Source organism: Anopheles ziemanni, chromosome 2 (assembly GCF_943734765.1).
Source record: "Anopheles ziemanni chromosome 2, idAnoZiCoDA_A2_x.2, whole genome shotgun sequence".
Classification (NCBI taxonomy): domain Eukaryota; kingdom Metazoa; phylum Arthropoda; class Insecta; order Diptera; family Culicidae; genus Anopheles; species Anopheles ziemanni.
The window spans coordinates 55,456,876-55,464,227 of NC_080705.1; the positions used below are offsets into that span (position 1 = coordinate 55,456,876).

The following is a 7,352-nucleotide window of genomic DNA, read 5'->3' on the forward strand; positions in this document are numbered from 1 at the left end:
TCTGCGAAAATACCATCCAAAGTCGCAAAGAAACTAATCGCTCAGATATATTTTCCGAAAACTGTCCCTTTACGTTACCACCGGGCAAATCATCATCGAATCACCGTTAAGTTCAAATTTTCCACCAATCGGTTCCGACAGATTTGTCTTGCCCTAACGTTCCCTTTTGTGGTAAAAGCAAGCACCGTCTCACGCGAAGCGCACCTGTTTATTTATTGAGATGCAGTTCCGTGCAGGACCCCATCCTCGCGGCCCAATTCCGGCCGGTCTCACAAATTGTTTTTTATCGTTTTCCCCGTTCGAATCGAAGAAAGCGGTCAAAAGGAGGTAAAAAAAAACAAGGAAAGAAACCCGCGAGCAGTTGGATGCAACGAGAGCGTTGTCGGGCAGGACGCTTACCAATTGCTGTATAATCAGGCTACTCGATCATGGAAACATTGCTAACCAACCGCTGCCACCACCGCCACCATCGCCTTTGACTTCGACCTCGAGAACGAGGATGGCTTATTTGGGTGCAAAGTTTCGGTGAAAGCGTCGATGGAAACGCTGGACACACCAGTCCCAGCGCGAGTGCAGAGGCAGCTTCCCAGAAATGTAGCAGGTTTTTTGGGCACGGAGGGTTTCGAAAATTTCGGTCAAACTGTTTGGCGCACCGTGTTTGCGATCATACCTTTCGCCTGCTTCTTACGGTAAATTCGGTGTTCGTGTGTGTTTGTGTGTGTGTCACTTGAGAAACCGAAAAAAGGCAACATATAAAATAAATAAACTGACCGATACCGTTGGACGACGCGGCCAGCTCCCATTCCCGGAGCTATCGAACCCGAGATGCAAGAGATGCACGTTGCATCTCGAGAGGCCCAAATTTGGGGCCCCTTTTTTACTCCAACTGCCCACAACATCAGTGGGGAGAGAATAAAATAAATCGCCAACCGGAAGAATCGGTCGGCCGAAATGTTCCGTCGACGCACAAATGGTTCGCCCGCCGTCCACCGACACACATGCGTCCCATCAGTGGGAAAGCGGTGGAAAACGAAAAGTAAATGTGGGCCTAAATAAATCCGAAACCACGCGAAACTGGGTGAGATTCATTTTACTTTCCGTTTTTGGGAATGGTTTTCGGGCATCCTGCAGCCCTGCTGCCCACCCCTTACCCTTCCGCTGGCCAGTTGGAGCCAGTTTCGAAAGAGAGAAGGAGACAGAGAGAGATTTCCTGCTACGGGGGCGATTGGCCTCGGGATGCGGACCGTGGGCAGCTGCCACCGCGTATTGCGTACTGTTTCGGTGGTTGTAGCTTGGGATATGTTGTTTTGCATCGCCCTCCCCGCGAAACCTTCACGCCAAGCCGCTGTGTGTGGTGCATTCGGTTGCAGCAGTTTACTGACCTAAATTTGGCGGCGTTTATTTTCTTGAAGAATCGCAACATGTGCTCGATTCGGACAAGATTGATGCTATTTTTATAAATATAAGATTTTCGATGTTTTCTTTCATCAACAATCTTAAGGTTTAGTTCAAATTGCCTATGTTCTGGTTAACAAATGTGACCATAAAATACCAACCAAGAAATTGTCTATTGTAAGGGTGGAATTAAATTTAAATTGAGGAAATTATTTCATTTCGTGATACAGACAGTTTTTTCTCCTCGGAGGAAAAATTAGCAAGCTCTCCAAAACGTGTTGATTGAAAAATAATACATTTGCTTAAAAAAGTACAACAAAATGCAACACACCTTGATCATGCATAAATCTTTTGAGAAAATTTTGAAAGTTTATGCAATGATTTTTAATTGTTATACAGCCACTTAAACAGGAGTGTTTGGGAGGCATATAGCTACCAATATTATACTTATAGGTATAATGGGTTTAGCGTTTGATAAAATTAAATAACCACACGACAGTAAAAAAACTGTTATTTGATGTCAACTGGCAAAAAAATGAAATGTTACTTCAACACGCTAAAATTAACTAACTATCCTAACTAATTAACTATGTTAACTAATTATTCATAAAGAATATCGATGTGAATTGCTTGTAGAACTGGTAAATGCTGCTTTTCGCCTTCGACTATTAGATTGTTTGTTGTTTGGCAGGATATTAGTTAAATTGGAACATAACTTTTCTTTTGAAAATCGTTCAATAAACTTTATCATACGCATGATATCAATAAAACTTCCGCTATTTGCCTCAGATCTCTAATGAACAGTAGTAGTAGTAGCTTTGTCAACATCTATTCAAACTATTGAGACTATCCCAGATAAACGTTTTAAACAGCAACAAATAGTGTATAACGATGCATATGAATGTGCAAGTATCAGTTAAGCAAATTTATTAGTTTTTTTACTAAAAACTAGTGATAAGCAAACAATATCTTCATAAAAACTCACCAGAATCAATATGCTGTTATAACAGTTAGACGCCGTGTATTGGTGAAATGAAATTTCTCAATACCTTCAAAGCATCCATTTTCCTCGAGATGTCTCGCATCGAGCATGGCACAATGCGCCTTTATGGATAAGCTCCAAAAGGGCACAAAGAGAATGAAAAGTCACCGAAACAAAGAGGTCAAGTGTGTGCATTCGAGAAAATCGAATCAACCCTAGCCGACTCGAAAACGTGCTGACCATCGCATAGTACATCAGCATAACAGAACGACAACATCAAACACTTCAATCCTCTAGCGGCCTGACCCACCGACACTAGGCGCAATACTCCCCACGTCCCATCGTTCCATGTCATGTGTCGTCGCCGAAGCCGTTGGGTGACGAAACCCTAATTGACAGCCTGGGAGGAAGGCGAGAAGGAGAAGTAAAAACGCGTCAAAATTCATCGCGCGCCTTTTTTAATTAAATGTTTATTTTAGCGCCCACCGAACGCTCTCGAGCGAGACGCGGGACCTTAAAACTGGGAGGCTGGCTTTCACCCTGGGATCGCCGCGACGACTCGTTGGCGCGAGGCCAAAAGGGTGCAAAGGGCTTAACCTTCGCCGAGTGGGAAACACACATTCAAATGGACTACCCGAAAGCATTGCTCCGGTCCGAGTACGAGTTTGGTTATTGTTTGAAGCTTGGTGGGCGTTTCGAGCGCGTTTACAAATGTGGTCGCTTGTAAGGAAAATGTCTTTTTAATGGATCTAGCCCGATAAGACGTGTGGAGATGACTGAGAGGCTTCACACCCTGGCAGCGAGTGGCGTTTGGTATTTTTTTTTGTACGTTTTGTTAACAAGTTGCCGGTCCGTGAGAGGGGTCGACGGAAAGTTCACTTTATTTAATGCTTTCGATTGGTGTTCGAAGCTATTTATTTATTTTGGTAAACGCAAGATATGGGATCATAGGGTATCAGTAATGTTTTGATTGCATTTAGTGAACCCTTAAGGTGGAGCATCCTTATCAGTGTGCCTTAAATTCTAACATGGTTGAGCTCTTAGTTGCTGATAAATTGGGCAACAACACCATTATTGATAAAGGTGTTTGAATCAAAGGATTATCATCATTGAAAGTTTTAAATCGATTTGGTAGACGTTGTAAAATATTAAACTATAAGTGAATTATTTTGGCTGGATGGTGATACCACATGGGAACCACCTATAAAATAGATGTTGTATAACGCCCAAATAAGGGTGTTTCCGATCCCTATCTCACCCATTTTGCTAACAATGTCTCAGGCAGCCGTACAAAAGGTTTCATTGGTTTGACTTCGTTGGTATCTTTTTTTAATTTATCGCCCATCAAAGCGATACGACGGCCAGCGGAGTCAGTTCTGTAACCGATAGCTGGTCCGTTTCTATCCCTCATTACGGTGACTGACACATTTTCCTCCGGGATCTCAGGGGTTTCCTCCTAATCCTGTGCCCTACGCCAGGGGGAACGCAACGAATGGGTTCCTGCGGAAGAACGAAGCAATGAAAATTGGGTTATGGCATTTCGACAGAACCCGCGCGTACAAGCCAAGCCCATTAAACTGCAGTCTCGCGGATGCATCGCGACTCCACGGGGTCAAGACTCCTGCAGCGCCGATCGCCATTACTTTCCACCTACGGGCCCTTATCGGCGCGATCAGCTCAATGTTCCATTATCAATTTGTCAGCGCATGTTGGGGGTGCTGCGCATGGACGGCCAGGTCGACGGTCACATATGCTGCCGTACCGGCGCGGGTTCGGCATGAATTCGCGCCCGCTTCTGTCCTAACCGGCGAGCAACTTTTCCTCTTTTTTTTTTGGTTTACGATCCCTTTTGCCCGCACCAGCATAAGTGGAATGGTGGAGGCAGGCTTTTAAGTGACTACCCACCATCTAGCCGGGCCGCCAAGCTCGCACCAAGGCAGGGGTCACTTTGGTAATGCGATATCAGCAACGCAGACGAACGCCAGCACAAAGAGTGAAACAATTTGGCGGCACCAAATTAACGCGAGCCGCAACCGAAGGGCCGTTCTTTGGGTCGCTAGTTACGCAAGGGTGCCCACGGACAAAAATGGTCAGCAGTTTTCTTCAGCTTTGGATCTGACGGCTGCTGACGTTGGGGAACGAGGGACGAATAGGTGGGAGGGGAAACGCAATCGGAAGGTTTGTGGCCCTCACGGGGGGTGCTGGGAAAAGGTCAAACAAATAATGTACTCCTGAACCACGTCGGAGAGGTAGAATCGAATTTCTTGTGCAGAAATTCAGGAAGCACCGCAAGAGCACCATTACACACCTATGAGTCACGTGCGTTTCGCTGTAAAAATTCATCATTTATTTGGTTGTGAACGAGTTGACAAAAAATGCAACGAATTGAGCTAAGGATATTTTTATTTTTTGATAATCGTTGAAACAATTAATAAGCAAATATGCATAGGTTTGAAAAATACAACATAAAATCGTACTTTTTTATATAGTAAATTTTCATATCACGTGCCTTCACCAACACTTATTTTTTCGGTATGTCGTAATATTAACCATAACCATTTTTTTAACGCCCTTTTCTATTAATATGAAAGCTTGTAATCTTTACTCTCTAATTTGAATATTTTGCAAAACATCATCAACTTTGTTTCCGAAATCACTTTCCATACAGTATATTTTTGGGTACTACCGGATGTTATGCAACGTTTAGTATTAATTCTTAATTACTTGATCAACATGAGTTAAGATTTGGTTTTATTTAAAGAATATTTTCCAAACGATTAAGGATTAAAAGAAGAATATACTTGAGGTTTATTTGAATAATTATGCGAAAAGTCCCAATCATCATCATTTTAACTAATCTTAAAAAGACCCGTAAATATAGCGAATATTTTTAATTTTGTACATTCAAAAGAGAGAAACACTTTTATGATTCACAAAATTCCCATATGGGCGAGGCTTTTCTATAATGGGCCATTATTGCCGGGATCACATTTCCCTTCCTCCACGACGAGTTTGAAAATATTATGAGTTTAAAATTTAACGAGCTCCGTCAACCGCTTAAACTTAATCAAATGAACCAATTAAACCATAGTTAACCTCGCAGCCGAAGTTTAACGACTCGCGGACCGGGGAAGGCACCAAAATCAATCATTAGGCAGCCGATCGCGATGGCCAAAACTGTTTTGGAGTTTGCGGTACGGTTGGGTTTTCTAATAGCGCCCGACCGTTATCACTATCAATTTCAGATAAAACAAAAATAGCGAAAAGAAAGTTGAAAGAGGTATAAATAAAAATTGCAACAACAAAAAAAAACCAGCAGGGAGTTGGCACATACATTGGCACCGAAATATCAAGCAACTCACACAAGAGCTACAATAGCTTATTATAAATATTGTAAAAAAAACGTGTGAGCAAATTGTTTGAGTTTAAATATTTAGGAACACTGTAAAGGCGAAGACGAACTATCCTTTGAAAAACCATCGTCCAAAGAAAGAAGATTTGGGAGGAAACTAGAAAAATGTTAACGATAAAAGAGTGAGGAAAACAAAAAAGATACAACTGTCATCAGGCAAGCGATATGCTGGAGCTCGCTGCGCTGCTGAAGATGGTGGACTGGAGACGTATCGAAGACGGTGGAGTAAAAAACGAACCCTGGCCAAAGAAGGCCACGAGGACAGCCCAAAAACGGAATCGAGACTCTGCCTTGGCGTTCGGCAGCATAAGCACTCGAGAAAGGTGCAGCATGAAAACACAATGTTAAACGTAAACAACATCAACCTGTTTCGCGACTCGTCGTCGTCGTCGTCGTCCAAACCGTTGTCGTCGTAGAGGTCTTTGGTCTCTTGCTCCGGTGTCTTCTGCTGCTGGAAGGGCACAGTGGGTGGTGGGTGGCGATTGGTGGGCAGGAATATAGAAGCCAGCATTCGACTCTCGAGAAGCAAGAAGAACGACGGGCGGTCACTGACCACAACCGTCGCCGTTGTCCGTTGGGAACTTATGCTGGAACTGGAATAACAGGAAAGGAAGGAAACATAAACATCGCCTCGCTTGCCTTCGCGTACGCACAATCCACCGTCTCGTGCAGCAGCGTGCGTACCCTCCAAGTAGAACAAAAATGAAAAGAAAAGAAAAATACTACCTATCGAAACAGCTTGCGCTTCGTTTCCCGAATTTCTCTCTCAGACCGAGGTTTCCTGCGGGGATGCTGGAGTTGGCCTAAGTGTACCACTTTGAGCCCGTTCGCCGTTTTGCGAGCTGCCTATTTCTGGAGATCAAAACAAGCCAGATTCTGAGCAATGCTTTGGATAGCATACGAGTTGAACGACCTCAGGTATCTATCCGAATCGTTGATGTTGAAATAAATTGCCTAGTGATATGTGCTTTTGAATAAATTTGCCAATGTAAAAGCGTATGTCATACAATCAGTACTGACGTTAAGCAACATCGGGCATGGTTAATACTTGAACCGAGTGACCGGTTGGGAGCGCATCCAAAATCGCCCATGCGGCTCAATGGTCTAGGGGTATGATTCTCGCTTTGGGTGCGAGAGGTCCCGGGTTCAAATCCCGGTTGAGCCCACTCTATTTTTACATATCTCTCGTTTTGAAGTAATATTTTCTGTCAATTTCCAAAGCAAATGGTGACAACATATAAGAAGCCCATTAAAATACGCTAAACATTTTGTAGCATACAGTGATCATATTTATCCACAGTGATATTGTATTAAATTCTAGCTTCTGTAAAAAATGTTTTCAAACTGTGATAGTTAAAAGTATTTACTGTTAGTAGAATCTTGTTTATCTATAGTTGCAAGATTCTAACGAAACCTCTACACATTAGATTACACCTCCAGAACAAACAAGACACTGATTTACAAACATTGTACCCCAGAATCAAAGGCTTAATTTTCCATTAACAGGCTAATCACAAAAAAAGCATTTGTCATGCGTTTCCAACAGAATTAGCATATCGACCA

The 7,352-nt window shown here is 43.0% G+C and overlaps 1 non-coding gene across 1 annotated transcript; it reads left to right on the top strand.

Moving 5' to 3' along the window:
• Positions 1 to 6,882: 6,882 nt before the first annotated feature.
• Positions 6,883 to 6,954, top strand: Trnap-ugg (transfer RNA proline (anticodon UGG)). The gene has a single exon. It is a non-coding gene; the product is annotated as a tRNA-Pro (tRNA).
• Positions 6,955 to 7,352: the final 398 nt, after the last annotated feature.